Genomic DNA, 26,302 nt, shown 5'->3' with positions numbered 1-26,302 from the left:
TTGTATGTGAAGCTGGTAATGTGTAGGCTCTTTGTAAATCTGTATTGAGTCCATGAATGAAATTGTGACTCTTTGCATTAAACCATGGCATCTTAACCCTAACTGCTGAGAAGCTCATGGTTTGGTAGTATGTATACACACATTTCAAATTGTTTTTTGTTCCCCAGAGCTGAGGACTGAACCCAGTGTCTCACTGAACTAAATCCCCAATCCCTCAAAGTACTTTTTAGACAGAGCTCCACAACCTGTTCCTGCTCTAGCCCATCAGTACCCGGTTTTACAGTGAAAGCAGTCTTTTGTGTCATTTTGGGGTGGTGAGGGTGGGTATGTGATGAAGCTAATCATTCAGGACTTAATTACTCTAGTGTTGGGGTTTTTCCTTTCTTTTTAGATTTCTCCCTGCCCCCACTAGTCTTTTCACCAGAGTATGAACTAGCTTCCAGGATCTACAGTTCCAAGCAAGGCAGAGTCTACATGATCTGTAATCACAGACAGACAACAATAGGGATCCAAATTCAACTTCTGTTACAGTCTCACCACTTTTGGCTGTTGAATGGGTACATTTTAGAGTCTTCCATTTTGTGTGGAATTAAAACCTCTCCTTCAAATGCTGCAATGAACACCACAACATAAAACATTGAAACATAAAAAAAGAATAGACATTCTGGGTCGGAATAGTAAAAATTACTTACAAAGCTCTCTTAAAGGCAAATTTATGCTGAAAGATTTAGCAAGAATTAAAGGGTTAAGGCTGGGCAAGGCAACCCAGTATGAGGAATAGGTTCCTGGAAACCAGCCAATGCCTTAGGGACAGGCCCTACTTCCACTACTATGACTCTTCCAAGTAGATCAAGCTACACAACTGTCACACATATGTAGAGGGCCTAGGTCATGGTCGGGATGTAAAATAAATGAATAAATTTAAATTAATAAAAAAAGAATTAAAGGGTTAAATTATTTTTAAAGTTTTTGATTGAAATAGAATTATATCAATTCCCCACTTTCCTCCCTCTAGTCTCGCCAAGTTACTGTCCCTTGAACACCCCCACTATCAATATGATAGCCTCTTTTTCTGTTACGTGTGTGTGTGTGTGTATGTGTGTGTGTGTATATATATATATATATATATATATATATATATATACACACACGTTGTGTGTACACACAAACACAATTCTTTTTTTTTTTTGGTCCAGTGCCAAATAGTCAGCCCTGAAAGCATACATACAAGTAATAATATATGGACTGAGCAGGTTATATTTTTGGATGAGGTAACATGTGGGCAGAAGCATGGCATTGCTAATCACTATAGCAGCTATAGGAAAAAAAAAAACATTTTCTCTTTGCAGTCTTTTTAAGTGACAGAGAGACCCTGAAGAATGTTCCTTTTTCCGACCGAGCAAAGACAAATGACATTCTACACATTTCTTAAATTACACAGGTCAAAACTGTAACAATCCAAGCATACCAAAATAATACTATAAATTATGTTCAGTGATGACTTGGAGTACAGCTCAATGGTAGAGTGCTCACATTCTGTGCTCGAGACCCTGGGTTCCATCCTTGTTCGAACAGTATTTTAATAAGCTGTATGCTTCTTTGGTGAACACTGTCACAATAAAATGCAAATATCGCACTGATTGCATCAGGTTTCTGTTCTTAGCATCATGGCATGCCAAGTGCTATGCGGGGCATGTGCTTTACCTAGTAGGATTCAAGCTGTTTGTCTGGTTTGTTCATTGCTACCTTCCCTGCATTTCACCCAGTAACTGTGCAACGAATAGTCACTGGGTTGTTCAATCTGTTAAACTGAGAGATGAAGTGAGGACATATCAAAGAACATAATGTCCGCCAGGAAGCCAAAATGCATAGCTATCAAGGAAAGGGGGAGTCACAGAGGTGTAGGACCACAGTATGTGTGATGGTTAATAGTGATTATCAACTTGACAAGATCTAGAATCTCCTAGAGACAAGCCTCAGGACCTAAGTGAGAGGGATTATCTAGATGAGGCTAGCCTCTGGGCATGTCTTCGAAGGATTATCCAGATTAGGTTAACACAGGTGGAAGACTCACCCTGAATCTGAGTGGCACCATTATATGGACTGGGGTACTGGATTGAATAAAAAGGAGAAAAGGAGCTGCGCCTTGGCCTTCATCTCTCTGTTTCCTGAGTTTGGATGCAAGGTAGCCAGCTGTCTCATGCCCCTGTTCCTGCAGCCATGCCTTCCCCACCATGGTGTATTTTCACTAGATCTAGAGCCCAAACGAAACTTTTCTCCCTCTACCTCCTATACAAATTTACTTTTAGGAGGCAGGCATGGTGATGCACAGAAGTAATCCCAGCATCCAGAAGGCTGAGGCAGGAGGCTCTTGAGTTTGAGGGCTGCCTGGGCTACATTGTGAGACCTCATCTCAACATCAAAAGTAGCCAAAATATTATCAAGGCCTTTTATATTTCTTTTTCCTACTACTCAAACTCCAAGACCAATAAAAGTGTCTTCATTTTTTACATTCACCAAATCTCAACCTGGATGTAAAATTTTCACTGAAAATACGTGACTAGAAGCTCATAAAAAAGCACAGTTGAAAAAGGGAACTTTTCGGTCATGAAATTCTTTTCTAATTGGTTCACACACAAATTTTTAAATTACATGTCTACAGCATTTTTCTTCCTGAACCGCTTCCAAATCCATTAATAACCACAAACTTGCCCTAGTTTAACACTAACCCCTGCCTAAAAATAGAGCAACTTTCCACTTGAAAAAGTATTTTCCATTTTATGAGTTGGTTTGCCTAGTTTCAAAAAGGAGCCTGAAAACTTCAAACCCTGACCAGATCATCACTGTAATTGTAAGCATGCAATTGAAAACTTCAAACCCTGACCAGATCATCACTGTAATTGTAAGCATGCAATCAAAATGACATGCAAAATCCATACACTGTTCACATGAGTAATATGAAACACAAGGAGCATCTATAGAAATTACATTACTCTGCATACACCGGGTAAATTTGATTTTTAGGTATAAGGGTATTTTTACTTGATTTTTAGGTATAAGTGTATTTTTACTTGTATGTAAGTATGTGCACCATGTAAGTGCAGTGCCTGCAGAGGCCAGAAGAGGCTGTCAGATTGCCTGAAAATGGAGTTACGGTGTGTAAGCTGTCAGTAAGTTTTAGAACTAGAACCCAGATCCTCTGCAAGAGCAGCCAGTGATCTTAAACTGCTCACTCCAGCCCCACAAAATAATTCTTTTTAAGATTTATTTTTATTTCCTGTATATGGTGCCTCGACTGCATATACATGCCCATCTGTGCAGTGACTCCTGAGGCCAGATCCCATGGACTGGAGTCACAGTGTGTGTACCACTATGGTGGGTGCTAGAAACCAAACTTGGGTCCTCTGCAAAGGCAGCACATGATCTTGACTGCAGACATCTCTCCAGCGTCTAGGCAAAGTTCAGAGTCATGGTGTTGTACATGAAAGGAAGCTTCAGTATTAACACAGGACCAGATAGTAGAAAATAAATTTACTAGTTTCTTTATACTTTTTCACTTGCGGCTGATTTCCAGTTCCTATTGGGTGAAGAAAATGGTGAGTTCATGGAGACCTCAGGCTTCAAACATGTTAATGGTAGCTGGAAATGATGAAGAGGCACTTGAAATTTGTGTGTCCAGTCTATGTGTAAGTGTGTATGCATGTCCCCAAATGTGCATGAAGGCCAAAGAAGGACACTGAGTGTGCTACTCTATCACTTTTGGCCTTATTCCCGTGTGGCAGTCTCCCACTGAAGCTGGAGCTAGGCTGGCAGCCAGCAATCCCCTGTGATCCTCTTCTCTGCCCCCACAGTTCTGGTGTTACAGGCATTTACCCACTGAGCCATCTCCCCAGCCTCCAGAGGTGAATGTTTTCAAGGCTATATAATCACTATTTTAGTTCTATGCTCTCAGCATCCTTCTCTCTCCTTGAACAGTTTGAAACACATTAATAATCTCACAGTGTTCTGGCAAAAGATAAGTCATCCCTAAGGAAAAATAAAAAAGGCAGTTTTCTCTGAAGTTATTTTTAATATACTAAATTATTGTAAGTTCCCTTAGACACTAGATCAAGCTGCAGGTAGAAGCTGTGGGCGTCAGAATAAAAACGTCATGGGCAAGTGGTTCCTGCACTGAGCTGACAGCACCTTCCACTTTTGAGCTCTTTGACCCTTACATATCTTAGCTACTGCTCTAACAGGCAGCAAGGTGAGCTATGAACACACAGTGAGGTTCCCTTGTCTGTACATAAAAATATTGACAACAATACTCATTTACAACCTTCCTAACAGGTGCCAGAGAAGGCAATGGTGACATTAGTGAGGTTTACCCTTCAGCTGCACTAATCAAATCTCAAATCTTGTTGGGCGACTCCCACTAAAATGTCCCACTTTGGATCACTCTTGGTTACTGTAGTTATTCTTGTCTTATTAAATCCTCTTTCAGACAGGACATCCTGTTGCTGACAATTCTCAGCTGTTCTTTCAAAACTTAGTAAGCCTCACTCTTTAAAAACACAAGAGGGCCTGGAGAGATGGCTCAGTCATGCAAGTTTGGGGACAGGCGTTCAGATTTCCAGCACTCATATAAATACTGGGTAGGTGGGCTGACCTGACTCTAATTTTGGAGTTCCAAGGGCAGAGAGAGGGTGATGAAGAATAGCCATACTGGCAAGTCATGGGTTCAACTGAGACTACCTCAACAAATAATGTGGAGAGCAACCTAGGAAGGCTACAGATGTTAACTGCTGGCCTCCCCACAGACACACATGCACCTGTGGGGGAGCATGTATACATACATACATACATACATACATACATACATACATACATACACAGACAGAGAGAGAGACGGAGAGACAGAGAGAGAAAGACACACAGAGAGAGAGAGAGAGAGAGAGAGAGAGAGAGAGAGAGAGAGAGAGAGAGAACGAGCAAAGGAAGGAGACTGGTATTTTTGGCTCATAATGCTTTGTCTGGGCATTTTTCTTTAAAAAAGAACTTACAGGTTTTTTTTGCTTATATATTATGGTTTCTGATTTTGTTTTTATGGGTTTTTATATGTGTATGTGTGTCTGCACCTATGTGTTTCTTGTGCTTTTTATTTGACTCTTTTTTTTCTGTTTGTTCGCTTTGTCTTATTCTGGTTTGTTTCTTATTATTTTATCTCATTTATTATTATTAATTACTATTATTAATTTGTTTTCTAATAAAAGAGAGAAAGAAAAGTTGTAGATTTGGGTGGGTGGGAAAGTGGGGAAGATCTGGGAGGGGGAGGGGACACCAAAATCAGAATATATTATATAAAAAAATCTATTTTCAATGAAAAAAAAGCACAAAGGAACAAATGTCTTCAAATGCTGGGGTATGTTGTGTTGAACAGCTTCATTTAATCCACACTGACAAGTCAAACTACTCGGGGGCCCTTGTGCCAACAAGGGAAATTTAAAACTGAACTAACCTATCACACGATGGATCTATGTAGCAAGTACATAGTTCTCTTCATGAGATGGAAATTACAAAACACAAGAAGAGATTTGCTTTTGGGTTCATTTGATCCTGAGTTATTTGTTCCTGGATGAAACTGGCAATGGTCACACAAACCCTATGCAGCTAAGTTCAGAGTCACCATCACCCACCAAGAGCCACATTCTGAAAGAAAGGTTTAAGTGTAGCATGCCTCTCCCTGACCAAAGTCTATGTCGACTGCATGAGGTAGCACCATGCAAATTGCTATTGATAAAAAAATGGAATCACAAGCCACATCTCTATGGATTAGCTCAAACTATATTGAACCTGGCAGGAAATGATTCACTCCAAGCCTGGCTTACCCAGTCAGCATACTTTTGAGCAAAAATATGCAAGCATCATCAAGAAGCTAAATCTGCAAAACACAGACCATCTACTCCAAAATTATCAGAGCAATCCAGCAGTAGTTCCTCAATCATCGTTTTCCTCGCCTTTCTTCTGTTTATTTCAGGGTTTGACATGCTTTCTTAGGAAGAAATAAAGAAACACAAGCTTAAAGTAAACTCTGCTCAGGGAAAGGCTGGAATAGATACTAGGTATACTTTTGAACAGTGTGATGTCACAAAGCCATAAAAGGAGATCTGTTAGCTGAAGCCTAAATAACGGTGCAGGTGAGATGGCCTGGTGGTGGAGTGCTGACACACAAGTATGAGGACCTGAATTCAGACCCCTAGAACTCAGGGAACACAAGCCTCTGTGATGCCAGGATGCCGCTACCAGGAGACAGGAGGTAGATAGATACAAAAGAATCAAGGGATGCTGCTAGAGTATGAAACTGCAAATAAGAGAAACCCTCTCTCAAATAAGGTAGAGAGAACCAATACCCAAAGTTGTCCTCTGGCCTCCAAATGGTTGTCATGTGCACAATTACACACACACACACACACACACACACACACACACACACACACACACACACACACACAGATATGAATGATGACTTCAGAGAAATACAGAAGACAAGTTCTTCTCTCCATGTCGTGAGTACAAGCCAACTCAGTGCTTTTAAGACAGTGTGCAGCTTGCCACATCCAGTACTCGGGTAAATTGTATGTAACTCAAGACATGTCAACACATACACATTCTCAGAAACACTGAACTGTGGCTAATGTGCAGCAGAAACAAACCACAAGCTTGTTAAATCATATCTAAATTTTAAAACAGTATTTTATTGCCGAATATCCTACGAGTCTACACAATTTCCACAACTGTCAATCTATAAGTGAACAGTATCTTCATTTTGTGTGTGTGTGTGTGTGTGTGTGTGTGTGTGTGTGTGTGTGTGTATCGTTAAGTATTGTTTGTAGCTGTGTACACACATGTATGCAAGAAGGCCAACTATCAGCGTTAAGCGTGTTCCTCCATAGCTCCTCACTTTATTTGTTTTGTTTTCTCTTGATTTTCGAGACAGGGCTTCCCTGTGTAGCCCTGGCTGTCCTGGAACTCCCTCTGTAGACCAGGCTAGCCTTGAACTCACAAAGCCTGCCTCTGCTTCTGCCTCCCAAATGCGGGGATTAAAGGCCTGCACTACCACACCTGGCTTTCTCCACCTTATTTTTAAGATAAGGTCTCTCACTAAACCAGAAGCTCAATGATTGGCAAGACTACCTGTCCAGCAAGCTCCAGAGACCCACTGGTCTCCCTACTGCACCACTGCTAAGAGTTACAGCAGTATACTGTAGTGCCTGACTTTTACATGGGCCTTGGGTATCTGAACTCATGTCCTTGTATGGAAGGCAATTTAGCATCCAAGACACACCCCCACCCTTAAAAATACTCTACCAATCTAGGACTAGATACCAGAGCTAAGAGATGGAGGCTCCAAGTCTATCAATAACCACGAACAACCAATTGAAATTGTGGTATATAGCTCTGACTTTTCAGGAAAGAAGTGTCACAATTAACTACACAGGTGCCGTGTCCAATCTTAGGACACTGAGTTGTTAGCGTGTTCTCTTTAGCCTTTGTTTAATATGCAGCTCTAATACTTCGAGTCAGCATTTGGCTCAAGTCCAGAGACTAATGTACCAGCAAATGTCAGGTAGGGTGCCTTCAGGTGAAACTCTGACACTGCAGTCCTTGAAAACAGCTGACAGGAAACCCATATATTGTACAGCTCAAGAGAACCCCTGAGTTTTCAAGTAGAGGGAAATAAATGCAAATGGAAGACCAACATTCTACCCCTTTAAGAATCAAAGAAATGCAAGGGAGAAATGCAAACACAGGATACCAGGCATGCCTGGCTTAGTTAACTGTGAGTGGTCTCATCTGAGTGCAACCTCTTTCCACTCCATTCTTCCAACCCCTCTGACCCCCCCATGGTTCCAGTCCCTTGACCTTTCAAGAGAGCAATCTGATAATCTGTCTCAAGAGCCCTACACTTCTATTTCCAGCAATCTCCCCTAAAGCAAAAACTGGAAGCAGCCTAAAATGCAAGCACATGTGCTAAATAAATCATAGACTGTGTGCTTGACAGGCAGGATGTAGGCAAGTATTTTCAGTCCATGTGCATTTTCTCCAAGTTTAATGGGACGATATTGTGGTCAGCTAAATGAGAATGCCCCACCCTCATCCACTCATACATTTGAATGCTCGGTTCACAGTTGGTGGAAATAACTGGGAAGGATTAGGAGGTGTGGCCTAATAGGAGGTGTGTCACCAGGGGTGGACTTTTGAGGTTCCAAAATCCCACATCATTCCCAGTTAGCTCTTTCTTGAACTCCTACTTGTGGATCAGATGTGAGGCCTTAGCTACTGCTCCAGTGCCTTGCCTGTCTGCCACCAGGCTCCCTGCTGTGATGATCATGACCACTAACCCTCTGGAACCATGAGTACCCAAATTAAATACTTTCCTTTATAAGCTGCCTTTGTTATAGTGTCTCCTTATAGCAATAAAAAAGTAACTAGGACATACACTTCAAAGCTAGACACACAGCCAGGTGCATACCCATAAACACACATACACAAAGGTTGGGGGAATTTCTATGGATGTGTGTATACATGTCTTTGCATGTTTAATTTTATTTTCCAAATTGCTGACAAAGAACTGATTGATTGATTGATTCATCTATTCATTCGTTCATTTGTTCATTCATTTTTATGGCGAGCAAAGCCTCTTAAAGAGCCTAGTACCCAAAGAGTAAATTCATTACTGATACTTTCTCTGTGACTTCTTTAAAATGAACTATTTGCTTCCTTTCCTATGGATGCTGGAGAAAATTTCTTTATACAAGGGAAGGTTCTTAATTACTTTCTCTCCAATATCTGTGCAACTAGCTCCCTCACAGTCACCTTTTTTTTTTTTACTTTTGTGATGCTAAAGTCTATAAACACAGCATTAAATATTTATGGTTGATATTTGCTGCTTCTAAAAATACTCAGTGGAGAAAGATATGGACTTAATGAGGCCTCTCTTTAAACTTCTTGCTGAATTAATGGAGGTATTCTTTTGCAGAGGGTCTGCCAACTTCCCACAGCATCCAGACTGGGCTCTTCCTTCACAACATCCACAGAACCCCTAGAATTCCACCGGAATTGGTTCAATGGGACTAAATAGAAACACCCAACTGTGGACTGTCTCCAAACTTGTTCCTGCCAAGTGGAATTACTTTACTGGTGCATCTATGAAAAGTAATGAAATATTACATAAATTCATGAGCTACCAGAACACACACATTTTTTTCAGTGAAACCCATCTGAATGCTTTCTTATGGACTTAACTAAAGCAGATGTCCAAGTTCAAATGCAGAGACAGGTGGATTTCTGGGGCTCACTGGCCAACCAGTCTAGCCTATCTGTGGTATTTGTAGGAGAGTTCCAGGTCAATGTGTTTGGTGTGGGAGACCCTGTCACACAAAACAAGGTGAGTGCCTAAGGAACAATACCCAAGAGTTTGATTCCTAGCCTCTAGGGACACAAGCTCACATGTTCATGTGCAACTGTAAAGCACACGTATGTATACGTGTACACACACACACACACACACACACACACACACACACACACACACCCCACTAAGATAACACTTTCAAAGAAAGCCCAACGCTTTCCATGGAGAGATTAGTGAATGGATATATTTTCATGTAAAACATAAGCAAAACACCTCCAGAAAGTGAAATTTATCACATTAAACCTAGTGTAGGCTTTGAATGAACAATGTATAGAAAGGGAAAAGCATTAACTTCGTAATGCAGACATTTAGCTCCCACAACTTCAGAAAAAAGGCAAAAGTGAACATCATCAGCATGTTGAGTTGGCTATATACCCCCTTGATAGAAAGAACAATGGGGCACTTCACCTCCAGGATACCCCCAAAATACACTATCCTATTCTAATCACCTGAATAACATCAGGTCAACGCCACCTGAAGAAAACATAAAACATGAGACCAGGTCCCCTCAAAATTGTCAAGGTCAACACATACAGGGCACAGTCTGAAAAACTGCCACAGATGCACAGATAAGAGGACAGGAAGATTCAGGAAACAAGGATTCCCAGATAGGATTCTCAAGCTAACAAAGAACATTTGTGGAAAAATGGACAGACTTGTAAAAGTCTGAAATGTAGTTAATAATTTAAAGGATAAAGGGAGCATCTATGTGTAGCATCTGTTGCAACTACCAGTTTTGCTCATGCTTTTGATGAACTGAGCATCTCTGTGTATCAGTTCTCCAGGTAAGCTCTTAAGAAGACACTGTAGAAGCACTACCACCTGTGATTCATGGGGTAACTCATCCCCCAGAACATTATACAGAACCAACCAGTCCAATGCGTGTGTGTGTGGTGCTTTGAATAGAAAGGGTCCCCACAGACTCATATGTTTGAATGTTTGGTCCATAGGGAGTGGCACTATTAGGAGGTGTGGCCTTGTTGGAGTAGGTGTGGCCCTGTTGGAGTATTTGTGGCCTTGTTGGAGGAAGTGTATCACTGTGGAGGTGAGCTTTCAGGTCTCATATGCTCAAGCTACACCCACCGTGGCACATAGTCTCCTTCTGCTGCCTACGGATCAAGATGTAGAACTCTCAGCTCCTTCTCTAACATCTGTCTGCCTGCACTCCACCATGCTTTCTGCCATGATGATAATAGAGTAAACTTCTGAACTATAAGCCAGCCGCAATTAAATGTTTTCCTTTATAAAAGTTGCCATGGTCATGGTGTCTCTTGACAGGAACAAAAATTCTAACTAAGACAGTGTGTTAACAGCTGCTACAGGGGCACAAACGAGTACCTAATATTTTGTTTCATAGCTTGAAGCTTTCAACATGTTATCACTCTTTGCAACCCTGGAGCTAACAAAACAATTCTCCCCTGCTATCAGCCCACCTTTACAAACATCCCCATCCTGATCATTCCAGATGCCCTTCTCTTCAATGTATAATTTTGGATATTGTTGTTCCCAGATGACTTCCCACATCAGAAAATTTTGGCTACCATCTCCAATATTTTAAACTGGGGAATTTGAAAATTCTTCATGGAAAAGTTAGAAGGAGGAGGATAGCATTAAAGCCACGAATCTCAAAGAAAGGTTGGCCTTCAGATTAAAAACAATGACATCACCAAGCTACAGAACAAAGCAATTCACAATACCGAATATAATGTCAGGGCTACTAGGTACAGCAGCAGAACTTGGAAGTGAACTACATGGTAGCTTCTCGCCCACAGACCTGGATTGATGTGTTGTATGCCTTCTATAAGAGATGTAAGGAGCTGACCCACAGCAAACTACACTCCACCATCCCAGGCCTAGCTCTCCCTGATAGGAGCCACTTCCTTTTGTGGACCACAATGGCATGTCTATGAAATACAGGGGGCTACAGAAGCATCTCAAAGCTTCCCTCCAACTTTAAGATCTTAGGATCCTACAAAATATTCAGTCTTGCATAGTGGTATACATATCTGTAACCTAGCTACAGAGTAGAATGAGGTATATAGAGGTTTTGAGCTCAAGATGAGGCCCTGTTCTGTCTCAAAAAGACAAAAGACAACAGATCCTGAGGTCTGTTGATTAATTACCTTTGTCAAGTTGGCACAAACCTAGAAGGGAAGACAGTTTCAGTGGTGGACTGTCCACATTGGGTTTGTCTGTGATTATGTCTGTGGGTGACTGTCTTAAGTTATGTGATAAGGTGTACTCTGGGTGGCACCAGTCCCTAGGCCAGACATCCTGAACTGTATAGGGGTGAAGAAAGCTAGCTGACCACAAGCAAGAGAGAATGTGTGTATTCATCTATCTCTGCTCTTGATTGTGGGTGCGATACAATTAACTGTTTAAGTTCTTGTTACTAACGCTTCTTACCTATAATGGACTGCCTATACCCTGTATTGTACACTAAAATAAAGTCTTTCTCCTCAAGTGGCTTTTTGTTAAGAGTTATTTTTATCATGGCAACAGAAGAGAAGCTAGAACAGGTCCCACCCCAAAATGTTCATTAAGTCATTGCAATTTTCCAAAATTTATAAAATGGAATTAGCACAAATGTGGATCATTTGTTAGAATTTGGTGTGTTGAGAATAGGTGTTAAAACATTGTCTGTCTGTCTGTCCTTATCATTTTTCTCTGCCCACAGAGTCCCATTCCTAGTATCTCACCAGATGACTGGGATAAAAAGTTATCTAGTGAGTTCTCCTGCATGAATTAATGAATTAACAAAATGATTTTAACAAAGTGATTCTAGTGCTGAAAGGCCCAAATGTAATAAAGACATTGTCACTTCTTATTTTCTTAATGTTTGCGTGTGTGCTATGTATGTGAACATGTTTTTATTAGTAAGGGTTCTCCAAAAGAACACAACGGATAGAATGAATATATATGGGATTTATTAGATTAGGTTTCAGGGTGAGTGAGGTCTGCATAATCTAACAATGTCTCACACTGGAGAGGCTGAGAATCTATTGATAGTGTTCAGTCCACAGGGCTGAATGTCTCAGGAGTTCTGATCTGGTGCTAAAGACCTAGAGGATTCCTAAAGAGTTGTTGGTCTCCAGTCTACGCTGGAAAGCCAAAGAGGCTGATTCTAAATTGGTGAAGGAATGCTGCAGCAACAAGACAGATGGACTTGCCAGCAAGAATGAGGGCAAGCAGGCAAAAGAAGAATGTTTCTTTCATCTATGGCCTTTTATCTGTGCTGCTTCAAATAATCTGATCCAGCAGGTGGTGATTTAGTTGATTCAAGATGCAGTCAAGCTGACAGCCAAGATTAGCTATCACAGTGTTCTGGTGTGTGAGTGTGAATGCAGTTGTAGAGGTCAGAGGACAAGCTTTGGTGTCAGTCCTCACCTTCCGCCTTATTTGAAACAGAGTCTCTGATTCTTATGTTCACAGAAACTGCATACAGCAGGCTAGCTGCCCGTATACCTCTGGGCATATGACATCTTGCTAGAAATGCTGACATTACAGACTCTCTCTATAGCATGCAGTTTTTTTTTTAATATGGGTTCTGAGAATCCAAACTCAGGCCCCTATGTAGTGAGTAGCCATTCCAGCTTTGATCTGGAAGTTCCAACCCCCATTGAGGCTTCGGTAACTGTCACGCCTACAAGGCGGGCCGAGAGAGGACCCTGAACGCTGGAGGTAGACCGAGCAGAGTTCTCCACAGAACACCACCGGACTGCGCTACACCTTTCCCAGACCCTGCAACCTACCTATTCCTTCACTTGTAAGTTACCCCACAAAATAAACCTCCCTTTTAACTACATGGAGTGGCCTTAATAATTTCACCAATACCCCTACACTTGTGTTCAAGCCCTTTAACCCACAAAGCCATCTCCCCAGCCACAATGTCAACTCTTATATCATGGCCAAGAAGGCTGAGATGTAGGTTAATGACAAACTGTCTAACATGTGTGAGTAACAAAATAATGACAACGACAACAACAAAATAAGGGCTAGAAAGATGGCCCAGGTGTTTACAGTACTTGCTGCTCTTGCAGGCCACCTGGGGTTCAGTTCCCAGAACCTACATGGAAGCTCACAACCAACAGCAGCTCCAGAGGGCTCTATCTTCTGACCTCCATGCATGGGCTTTGCATGCATGTGGTGCACTTTCACGCAAGAAAAACACCCACATGCATAAAATAAAAATAATAATCAAACCTTTAAAAATAAATAAACCTCTAACAAAAAGCACAGTAAACTATGGCTGAGAGTTTTGTAAATAGAATGAATATTACGGTCCTAGACAATTAGGAGGGTGACGATGAGACCTCCCAAATGTGGGGAGTGAGTATAGTACATATAGTATAGCCAGTCCCATCTGCCTGTGTGGGCTGCACCTGGACTCCTAGGTCTCAGGACATACATGAGAGCATCAGTTAGCTACAGAGGTTTGAGGTCATCTGTTACACAGCCATCAAAAGATAACTCATACAGTGGTTGAAATTGGTGCACATTTGTAGACAAGGAAACCACACATAAAAACCAATTTGTGACATCCTGTCTCTGCCAATCAGTATTACATCATTTTGTGTGTTTACCTTCAAATAAGCATGTAAACAAGGAACAACAACAACAACAAAAATCAAGCCAGTGTGAAGGGCCATTAGTTATTTTGCTTTTGGAGTCATCCAAGTATACTGGGCTATTTACTTACTTTTCAGATGCAGAGCCTTAGAAATCAGGAAGCATTTCTACTTGCAAATGTTATAAAAGGCATGCCTTGTTAAGTTCGTAACAAAAGCCCTGCTCAGAGCTCTTGACTTACTATAAAGTCAACCTTAACATCATCTAGTTCATTTAGTAAATTATTGTAGTTAGTGTTTGAGACAGCCTTATGGATGTAGCCTTAAACTCCAGATCTTCCAGTCTCAACCTCTTATCACAAGGTCACACCACCATGCCCAGCTTCTTCTTAGCAAATTCTTGACATGAAGACTTACGAAAGCTATTCCCGTGCCCTACATTACAGAAGAACAGACTCCCCAGAAAGGAAACCTGCCTTTGTGGGTGTAAAGACTCAGACTCATGCTGTATCATGAAGCAGAATTGAGACTTCCCTACAAAGCACACTTCTGAGCTGTTTGGTCATGGTCTCCAGCATCATGGAACCAATGACTATACACATGTCCACTGCCTTGGATTCCCCCTATGAAGCAGGATCTTCTTTGGGGCTTCTAATCATAAAGCAAGATGCAAGGTGCATTCCCCCACCCATAACACTGCTACAGAAAGCTGAGTCTCTAGGGCTTGCCAGTCTGTTGTCCAATGTTGAGCTTGATGGCTGGTGATACACTATCAAGGTAACTCTTGTTTACATTTGAAGTCAACACCACTAAGAGGAAACTCAGAGGTCAAGGCCTCCCCTGCTGTGCCCGAGACTTCCAAACACAGAGTATTTCTCAGCAGGCCATTTGTTTGTATAATACACTTCCCTGAAAAGAGTTAAGAGTGTTGAAAGATGTTGAGCTTAGCACCCAAGACTCAAAGGACCAGTTCTCTTGGAGAAAACTGCACAGTACTCTGTGGAAGGGCTAAAGTGCTTCTTTTCCTCTGTACCTATCACTAGAAGAGGATGATGGCTTTGTTCCAAGTCATCAGCCTCAGAGAGCAACCCCCCCCCCCCACACACACACAGATAGCTGAAGGCCTGACAAAACTCTGGATGTGACCCTAGTACTAATGCAGGGGTACAGCTGAGTGGACACCCAGCCCATGCCTATAGCAAAGCTCACTGCATTCTTCCTGTTAAGTTACCTGGACCAAAATCCGCCTAGTGCATGCAACCATGGAAGATTTCTGAAAAAGCCCCAAAGGGTAACAACTAAACAACAACACAGATCAACTCATGCCTTACTGACTCAAAACCTGTCCTTCATTCAATAAGATACCACCCAGAATATTGGCCACCCAGAACACTAGTGGGGTGGTTAAGGAGGTCACAAACTTCAATTGCAGCTTCTGTGTTTGGCTTTGCACCTTGTTGCTTGGGTCCTACTCTTGGGTGTAGAAATAGCTTTTTAGGGGCATTGTACTTGCTCTATACATGCTCACTACAAAGACAAAGAATGTGACCTGCCTGGGTTCCTTTGGCTGCTCTGTAAGTGTCTCATGGGCAGCATGAAAATCTACAAGAAAGGTGGGGTTGGAAGGGGTGATGTGTGACAACTGTTATGGGATGGACTGGTCCCCCAAAATGACATGTTCTAATCTGCAGATACCCATGATCTGACCTCATCTTTTTTTTTTTTTTTTGAGACAGGTTTTCTCTTTGTAGTTTTGGTGCCTGTCCTGGATCTCGCTCTGTAGACCAGGCTGGCCTGGAACTCACAGAGATCCACCTGTCTCTGCCTACTGAGTGCTGGGATTAAAGGCATGTGCCACCACTGCCAGGCCAGTTCTAACTTTATAGATTTCTGTATATTTTACAACTGTAAATGATAAAATAGACTATTCTCTACATACATTTCATATATTCATGACACACTTAAACTTTTCTGATACTTCTAGCTTGTACAGTTTGTAAGTTTTCTCAAAAATAAAATTCCATGTATATGCAGCCCCTACACTGTTCTAACCCATGTCATTTAAGGTTAAGCAGTAAATAAATGTGGAAGTTGCCCAGAGCTGAACAGCTTCAGCATCCTTTTGCAATCATGAAATGAAATAAAATCCCAAGCCTAGGACTGGGGAGATAGTAAACAGCTCAACTGGTAGAGTATTTGTAGAGAAAGCATGAGAGCCAGAGTTCCATCCCCAGAAACCAAGTTAAAAAGCTAGGCATGTTTCCACAGAATTACAATCCAAGAGCTAGGTAAAGAGAGACAGGTGGATCCCTTGGGTTCACTGGCAGGCCATCAGTTGAATTACAGGTCAGTGTGAACTCTTGTCTACTCTTGGGTAGAACCTGAGGAATGTTACCCGAGGTTGACTTCTAGCCTTCCCATATTATGTGCATACCTATGTACCCACACACATGAAAAAACATGTGCGCACACACATAAACAAGTCCAACTCGAGTCCAAGGAATATAGCTTCCTGAGAAAACTCCAGCTCTCAGTCCACTGCACCTTCTGAAGACCTCTATGGGTACCCATGTGGCCAGAAGAACCCCTTTTTTGGAGATCCACATGCTCATATTGGCTCATACTGTGAGGACAGGATTAACTCTGAAGGACAATGGTGGTGGCAGACTTGGTGTCATTCCCCTTCCCCTCAACCCCTGAATTCTGTCTGTATGAATTTATTTGTTCAGCCAGAGGCTTAGATTTCATGCATCATTCTCCATACAACAGTGCTCTGTGGTGCACATGCAGAATAGAATACAGTGCATGTCCTGGCCTGTCTTGTTCTATACTAAGTCTTTTCCCCTGGGTAAGATTCCAAGTTTTCTTGAAGGCTTCACTACAAAGATGCTGCCTTCCTTCAGAGCCTCCCTCAGTCCTCTGGCTCCTGAGACACTGGGTTGGTATACTGATTAATTCAGTAGGGTTATATTGAGAGATGTGTTGGTGCTTTGGCTGATTCCTCCCACTCAGGCTATAAAGAAAATAAATTTCATTCATCATTTCCCCTCCTGGATCCAGCAAAGCACCTATAGTACTCGGCCTGGGTTGGCTGCATTGACACAAACGCAGAAATGATTACCATGGGTTTCCATGGGGCTAGGCACACAGCACTTAGTAACGACTCTGTTTTGTTTTACCAGTTTGTAAAGAAGTATTTCCAAAGAGACCAGCTAGGTCACAAAGGTGCTTACTGATAAGTGCTTACTCTAAGATGAGGGAAGGGTATGCATGTTTCTGTTGCAAAGGAAAAATGCTATTCTCTATGGCACTCATTCCAATCTATAAAGCCATGTGTCATGATCACAATCTCTCCAAATCTGACCAAATTCCTATGTTAAATCCTCATCCCCAAGGTGATACACTATTAAGAGGATTGGGCTTTGGGAAGAGATGAGGTCACAAGTGTGGAATCTTATGGGTGGGGTTAGTGTGCTTTAAAAGAGATCCCAGAAAGCCCCTGAACTCTCACTTGTGAAGACACAGTAAGAAGGAGCCATCAATGAACCAGGAAGTAGCCATCACTAGATAACAATCTGCTATTCTGTGATGTTGGACTTGCAACCTGCAAAGAAATAATCTCCTGTGTAAGCCACCCAGTCTGTATTTTATGATAACAGGCCAAATACACTAAGACATTCTGTAGTAATGTTTGGTAGCCTTGGTGAACTAAATGCATTTGTGCCTTTATAGTATTTCAACTTATGATGGGTTTATTGAATCTGAGTCCCACTGTAAGTTGAAGAGCACCTGCCCTAAATAATTAAACACAGAGCTTGCATTTTAGCAAGCTATCAGAAACTCCACCCCCAAGGAATAGAGGTATCCAAAAGCTAAGCTATAGAAGCACTCCTGAAGACCATCCTTGGCTTGAAGACTGCTGGGTGTCAACCTTTCCACACATTTCAGAGATTCTATTTTCTCCGAGAAGCTATTCTGCCCATGTCTGTATCTTTCAGCATTTAGAATACATTCTGCCTTGTGGGAAGTGTGCATGTGTGGTGGTGGGGGTGGTGGTGGTGGTGGCCGGTGTTGAAGGATTTCAAAAGGGCACTCAAGACTCCTCTAAATTAATATCTTTGGGAGGAAAAATGTTTGCAGAATTTCACAGGGGAAGGTAACAGGAGATTCATAGGGCCACAATTCTAGCCTTTTAAACACATCACTAACCTCACACTCTAAAATACAAAAGGGGTAGAGCTAGAGTACCCAGCGGTTGAGTTCTTGCCTAACATGCATGGATGCCTGGGCTTCACCCTCAGCATTGCAAAAAAGAAAATAAAATACAGCAGGCAAAAGCATCCTACTCTTAAGTGCTCCAAAGCCCCACAGTTGCTCATAAAAATCTTTTCTGCATAGCTCATCTTCCATGTGTGTGTATGTGTGTTTCTGTCCATCTCTGTGCATGCAAAGACCAGAGACCAACTTTTGAGTGTCCTTTCTCAGGCATTACCCACTTTTTTTTGTCTGAGACAGAGTCTTTCACCAACCTGACACTCTACAGGTAGGCTAAGCTGGATGGATGGCCAATGATCCTCAGGGATCTGGCTGTCTCTGCCTCCCCAGGGCTGGGATTTTACCAGGCTTTTGTACCTCGTTCTGAGGACAGAATTCAGGTCCTCATTCCTTTAACTGCCCAACCCTGATTTCCATATTTTAAAAAACTATATGTGAATATTTAAGTATATACTTTATATACTTTAAGTAGTATGTGTATATTTTGTTTGTTTGTTTAAGATGGGTTTTACTACATAGCCCAGGCTAGCCTAGATTTCTCTGTCCTCTTGCTTCAACCTTCTGTGTGGGATTACAGTATGCACCATCACACCCATTTTCTTTACTACCACTGATAACTCTTATTTCTAACACATTTGACCTCAAGTCTTCTATCCACTTAGGTCTCTGTTCTCTTCCTTCCTCATTATATTCATTTATATTTATTCCTTTATGAATATTTGAGAACCAATGTCAAAAACTTATCATTTCAGCCCAATTACTTCTAACTAGATACTCCAGACCCTGTTACCATCACAGAGAATTAGGGGCCCTAATTCTTCAGGTCTTCAAGATTGGCCTTAGCCACAGAACCAGTCTAAGGCCAGCCTATGTCAAATACCACAAAGCTAAACAAACAAAATTGGGACCTGCTTCCCATAGTGCATCCCCACCTGAAATCCAGTCAAGGCCTTTTACATGCAACACAGTTACTCTACTACTGAGGGACATTCTTTAATATGCATTTTGTTTTGTATGATCACAAGATAATCTGAGCTACTCTGATCATAACTGAGCCTGCTTTTGTGGTGCTGTGGGACACTAGTCCTGGGGAGACATGAACAACATGTATGTAATCCAGACAAGGAACCAACAACAGACCAAAGTTAGGATATTAGCAAATTCTGTCCTGGTGAACCAATGAGTTTTATTGGGGTTACTTGTAAGAGTATGGCTGAAGGCCTACTTACAGGAGCAGAAATGACTAAACACGGCTGCACCACTAAAGGCCACCCCAGTATAGGTGACAGTTCATGAAAGCTGGAAACCTGGAGCACACAGCACACAGAACCTGCAGGCAGCTCAGCAGGTTGGAGGCTGTCTCTTCAGGCAGCTCAGTGGGTCTGTGTCTCTTCAAGGCAGCTTGGATGGTCTCTATCTGTTCCAGGTAGTTCACCTGGTCTGAGCCTCTTCTAGGCAGCTTAGCTTGTCTATAAGGGACTTCCAGCAGTCCTTACTGCTTACATAGGCTTGGGGAGGGAGACACCTACTGAATCTGATCAGATTTAGGGAGTTCCTAAAGCCTGTGAGTTGTTTACTTTATGAGCATAAAGAGCTTCCCAGCAGGAGGGAGTGCTTCCCTTCCCCTAAGAATATCTTATAACTTGAGGAGCTTCTCACCAAGAAGGAAGGTTTTATCTCTGAGGAAATTGCCATACAACACATTGTTGCACCCTGAAGACGATATAACCTATCTTCCTTCTGAATGCCTTATCCTTGAACTCCTATCAGCCACCAGTTGCTATTAAGAGCTTTAAATTCACACTCAGAATAATGTAACATTAATCAGAAAGGCTACCCTGGGTCTTAACTGGAACATCGCCAGAGATCAACAAACTGCACCAAGAATTGACTCTGTGGATGGCTTTCATGGTTTGGATGGTGTTGAAGACTTGGATATGCAACAGTGTGCAGATATAGGCTTGGAGGAATAGCTACATCATGAGAGTTAACCTTTCAACAATGAGGTAATCAGTTCATAGATTCCTAAATTAATGGTACTGTTAGGAGATGGTGGAAATTTTAAGAGGTATGGTTTAGCTAGAGGAAGGAGGTCACTAGGAGACTGACACTGAAGGATATACCTTGTCCCTGAGGACTTAGGATCCTAGTCTCTCCTGGCCACCATGAGGTGAGTAGCTCTGCTCCTCCACACCCTTCCACCACCAATGCTCTACCTGCCTCAGCCCAAAACATGTGACCAGACAACCACAAACTAAAACCTCTGAAACCATGTGCCCAAATAAATCTCCACGCCCACCCCCCTTTTGGGGGTACGTGCATGTATGCTTGCCTGTGTGCATGCCCAGGGCCATATGGAGGCCATAGGTTGACAATCAGTGTCTTCCTCACTCTCTATCCTACTATTTGAGGCAGGATTGCTCACTGAATCTGGATATTGCCAATTTGACTAGCCTAGACAGCAAGCCCCACAAGTTCTCCAGCCTGCACTCCTATGGCACTTGGAATACAAGTATACACCATCTTGTCTGGCTTTTACATGGGTGTTGGGGATCAAACGTGGGTCCTCACCCTTAAGCAGCAAGCACTTGACTGAGTTATCTTCCTACCCCCACTGAGTCTTCGCCCTTGGGAAGATTTGTCTGTGTTAGGTTATTTTGCCACAGTGGAGGAGAACAACATTTAAAGAGAGTAAGCAGAAAACTCTGGAATTTGACTTCTGTCCCTACAAAAAGCCAGGGCAACTGGCAATGTAGTTTAACTTCCCTGAACTCAGGAGAAGGAAACTAACAGCTGATTTTACAGTCTTGGAGTTCAGAGAGGTGGTTCCAAACTGGAGGTAATTATCCTCCCCCTCCCTGAGGGAGCATTATGTAATGTCTGGAAAGATTTTTGTCATATGAAAGGAAGCACAGTGCCACAGTGCTTATGAAATTGTTCTGGGTGGGTATTATTTTGCATGAGGAACTGTCCAGTGTGTTGCAGGACATTTTACAACACTCCTGGTCCTTTTCCATTAAGTACCCTTCCCTGAATCATGACCCCCCCCCCCAATATGTCTCTAGATACTAACAAAAGACCTTCAGGGAGCCAAACATCCCCTAGAGGAGACCAGACCAGCTTACAGGCTTTGTGGAATAGTCAATCCAGTTGACCCCTCATTTTGTAGGGAATTAGGGCTGAACTAGATGTTAATTATAAACTCCTTAATTTGCCTAGTAGACTTGAATAACTGGAAGGAAGGAGGTATAGATGAGCCATCTTTAGTTCAATATTTTCTGAGTTTCGGCAGCTTGCAGCACAGTGACCAGTAAAAGAGACCCTGTTTCAAACGAGGTAGAAGGTGAGAACCCACAACCAGAATGCCTTCTTTAACCTTAATTCGTGGTGGGGTATTACTTTAAATGAATCATAGTATGAAACTCAGTTTTATTCCACCCATTTATATTTGTTCAATATTGTCGCCAAAATGTCAGCTGTGGGTGCCGGAATAGCCAATCTGCTATGTTTCTCAGTGGTGTAGCTCCTAACAAACCAACTCAGGATATTGGTCCACTTAAAAAAGAAATATGAGTTAGATTTAAAGCTATGCTCCTAAGGGCCAAGTCAGGACTCCTTTTCATCTCTAGTCTTTGAGCAGGCACTCTGGAAAGCACTGCTTGCCATGTGAAGGCTCCATACTGAAAAACCTAAGGAAGATTAGCATTTGGACAAAAATGTATTCACATAGGGAACACAATCATTTGTCTCCTCCTATTCAGTAGGCTGTCTCCAAACACAGCACACATCACATTGATTTAACCAGATTACAAGGGGAAAATCTTTCCTAGTTGAGTTTCTAAACTCTTCCATGCTTCCTATGGTGGCTTTGGGAGAGCCAAAACATATTCCTGTTTAGCATTGCCTTCATCATCAGTCACATAGGACTAAGAATTCCAAGGCCCAGCTGGCACAGACCACCTTACAGACTGTGAGGTGGCTCTACCAGCTGTAGTCCTGTCCTCCTTAGGCAGATCAGAAGTTCAGTCCCCATTTTGCTAGTAGTGCTTGCTCTGCCAGACAAGTTCTAAATCATCTTTTCTACAAAAGGAAAGAATAGCATGGGAGCACAAAGGAGAAAGGAGACTGTCTTAGGGACAGGGTCAGCTGCAGGAAGGAATCTGCCTGATTTCTTTGACGTGGCTCAAAAAGCCTGAGACTTGGGCCTCCAATGTCTTTATTTGACTCTAACGTTTAGAAAGCTTTCTGATTCTTGGCCCCCTTACTGGGAGATGGCAGAACGCAAGGATGAAATGGAAGTTTTCAAGCCTCAAAGAGTTTCAACTTAGAACTCCTAAAAGGACTTAAAGGACTCCTTAAAGGTCCTTTAAGTAAAGAACTCCTTAAAGGACTTTCTTACCTTTCTATCTATGGGGTCCCTGCATGCTGATATAGTCAACTACAGATAGAAAACATTACAGGAAAAACCGTCTCTGCCAGACATGTACACTCTCAAATATTCCCATAAACACTACCATTAACAACTCTCTGCATAGCACCTTTCAGTACAGACAGTATTAGGAATTTAACGTTAAGGCATCTAGAGAGGAATTAAATCATACAAGCTGATGTGCATCTCACATACCTGTGGCTGTAGTATCCATGGGGTGGGTCCTAAAGCCAGCAGGTACCACAGGAGCAGATAAATGTCAACTGTCAAATTTGGAAGGCTGAGTTTGTGGAGGGGTAAACCAGCATACAAATAATTCAAGACAGAAAAATAAAATGGGGTCTAGGTGTGTGGCTAGCAAGTAAGAAGTGCTGGGTTTTATCCACAGCAACAAGAAAAGAAAGGGGAGAATGGGGAGGGGAGAGGAAAAAGCCTGTTCTAAACAGGTAACAAACCCGAGGGTTAGTGGGGTTGGGGTGACCAAAAGGGAAAGAGAAAGGAGGAGGGTAAAAGGAGAAGGGAGGAGAGAAAACACACTAGGGCAGTGCTGCAAATTGATTTAAAGAGAAATACATTTGACATCTAGATGAAGGAAGAATAAAAACGATTTAAAACAACCATTCACCTTGTCAGTAGTCCCCTATCGTCCTTAAATTGTAGCTGGCTCTGGGGCACGGAGCCTCACAGAAGATAAAGTAAGATCCCTGTGAACAAAACAGATTCCTGAGGTCAAAATTGTGATCAGTTCTGGTTAGGGAATCTGTTCTGGGTCCACCCTAGCAGGTAGATGCCAGGCCATGATCTTATCTATTACTTTTCTCCCCATAATTCCCCTACACACACACACACACACACACACACACACACACACACACACACACACACACACACCCATTAGTCAAAAAGCAGATGGAAATGTCAGGCAAACATGAATAGACAAAATGTGGCCTATACACGTAACAGAAGAAGAGTAGTGTGTAATAAAAAGAAATGAGGTTTAAGCATGGACTACAACATGGATGAACCCCCCCAAAACACATCAATGAAAGAAGTCTGATATAAAGGGGCAGAACTGCAGGATTTTTATCTACAGTCCCTCGAGTAGAAAAACACAAGGACAGAAGAAGAGTAGAGGTTGGCAATGCGGTGGGGCATGACTGCCACTGATTGGGGGGACTCTTTTCGGAGAATGAACCTTTGCTATAACCTAATGTATGACTGCACACATTTTAAATATATGCTGGATGTTAAGTGGATGGACTGTAAAACTCAAGTGAATTACATTTATCAATTAACATAATTTCTCTTCATATCTGTGTGGTTTACATCCCTTCTGCTCCAAAAGCAGGTACCTAACTCAGTTCTTGACCTGGGTTTCACAAATAAGCAACATCTATTGTCCCGTCCATGCTCACCAGGCCAGGCCAAGGTCTTGGCCCTCCCCAAGATGAAATTCCAACAGATAAACCTTACAGAAACATGGAGCCAGTAAAGAATACTACAGGACATTGGTGCTTATACGAGCACTCCTGGCATTTGGCAGAGCATCTACTGTTCTTGAAGTCTGTCTTATGTACAGGAGGGTGTTTAGAAGCACCCAGAGACTCTGCCCATCAGATGCCTGTAGCACCTCTAAGATGTGACAACTACAAGTATTTGTAGGCCTTGCCAACATTCCATTGAAGGACACAATGTCCTTCATGAGTGTCACAATCCTAAGAAGCCTCATAGTGTACAGGCCAAAGTCCTAATATTCTGCCCCATCTCAAATCAAGTGCAAACTAACTTCCCATTTATTTTTATTTATCCATCCATCCATTCATTCATTCACTTACTTATTTTTGAATAGTAAATTTTTACTTGAAAGAAGGGCCATAAATTGTGTAACTTAAAGAACATGCATTTTTTCAAAACTTAGTATTTCTTATCTCATGTCTCTCTGACAAACTATTTCTTTTCTTCTTTTATTGAAAATAGATTCTTTCTTACACAATATATCCTGATTATATTTTCCCCTCCCTCCACTCCTCCCAGTTCCTCTCCATATCCCCTCCCCTCCAGATCCATTCACTTTCTGTCTGTCATAAGAAAAGAACAGGCTTCTAAGACATAACAACAAAGCAAAACTAAAATATAATACGATGAAGCAAAAACTATCATTTTTGAAGTTGGACACCACAACCCAACAGGAGGAAAAGACTACTAAGAGCTGGCACAAGAGTCAGAGCCCCACTCGCTCTCTTAGTCAGGAGTCCCATAAAAATACTAAGCTGAAAGCTGTAACATATACGCAGAGAACCTGATGCAGACCCATGCAGGTCTTTGCTTGCTGCTTCAGTCTCTATTAGAGAATTCACATGCACCCTGCTTAGTTGATTCAGAGGGCCTTGTTCTCCTGGTGTCCTCCATCCCCTCTGGTTCTTACAATCTCTGCAGGATTCCCTGAGCTCTGTCACACACTCATTTCTAAAACAGTGTCTCCAATAACCCTGACTGGCCTTGCTCGCTATATATCTGAGGCTGGCTTTGAATTACTGTTCCTCTGCCACCACCTCCTCAAGAGCTGGAACTAAGACATATGGCACCAAGCCCAGGCTTCTGTTCCCTTTTTATTCAAGAAACACAATAAATCATCCACATACAGACCACAAGAAGAGAATGTACAGATAGACAAGGAAATTGGATTCACTCAGATGAACTTTGGAGAAGGTAAAATGAAATTACTTATGAACAAATACAGCATACGAAAGGGGTTTTTAAAGATTTAGCTCAGTTATGGGCAATTTCTAGACACCTCGATGTTGCAACTGTTCTTCATGGTTCTTAATTTCTCAATAGTGGGAACAGATATAATAACATGGATACTCACAGGGACTTAAAGCAGATAGGGTAAGGAGCTGGAAAGATAGCTGCTCAGTGGTTAACAGCACACTACCACACAGGACCAATGGTCAATTCCCAGAACCTACATGAGGTGGCTCACAATCACCTGTAACTCCAGCACCAGAGGATTCAATGCCCTCTTCTGACCTCCACAGGCAGCAGCACACACATGCACATACCCACACATAAACACACAGACAACAAACATATATAACATTTACTGGTTTTTAAGGATAGGATTAGAGAGAACAGAAGGATGTGAGTGTGGTGAATGTACACACAAGTGGAACTATGTGTACATGAAGACCAGAAGAAGATACCAGGTGACCTGTTCTATCATTCTCCACTTTATTCTCTTGAGACAGCATATCTCAGTGAACCTAGAGCTAGGATGTCAGCCAGAAAGACCCATGATCCTCCTGTCTCTAACTTCCACAGCACCAGAGTATAGGCATGTATAGCCATACCTAGCTTTTTACATGGGTAGTGAATGCACATGTGTGGAGCTGTGTGTATATAATTACCCATCTCCCCAGATCCTAAGAGGGCTTTTACAGTTTTAAATTAAATTAATTAATTTTCCTCATTTATTTTGTGGGGGAGGAGGGAGTATGCATGTGTGGATGAAAGAACAGCTTTCAGGAGTAGGTTCTCTCTTTCCACCATGTGGGTCCCAGAACTCAGGTCTTCGAG

The 26,302-nt window shown here is 42.1% G+C and overlaps 1 protein-coding gene across 1 annotated transcript in view; it reads right to left on the bottom strand.

Moving 5' to 3' along the window:
• Window positions 1-26,302, bottom strand: part of LOC128105753 (F-box-like/WD repeat-containing protein TBL1X) — a 163,350-nt gene that overhangs the window by 48,519 nt on the left and 88,529 nt on the right. The window contains 1 exon segment of the mRNA XM_052731083.1: window positions 23,352-23,430. The gene's annotated coding sequence lies outside the window, so the exon portion shown is untranslated.

The sequence above is a fragment of the Peromyscus californicus genome, unplaced genomic scaffold (genome assembly GCF_007827085.1).
Source record: "Peromyscus californicus insignis strain IS unplaced genomic scaffold, ASM782708v3 Scaffold_10__1_contigs__length_136768540, whole genome shotgun sequence".
Taxonomy (NCBI): Eukaryota; Metazoa; Chordata; class Mammalia; order Rodentia; family Cricetidae; genus Peromyscus; species Peromyscus californicus.
This window is presented reverse-complemented; position numbering and strand designations above follow the sequence as displayed.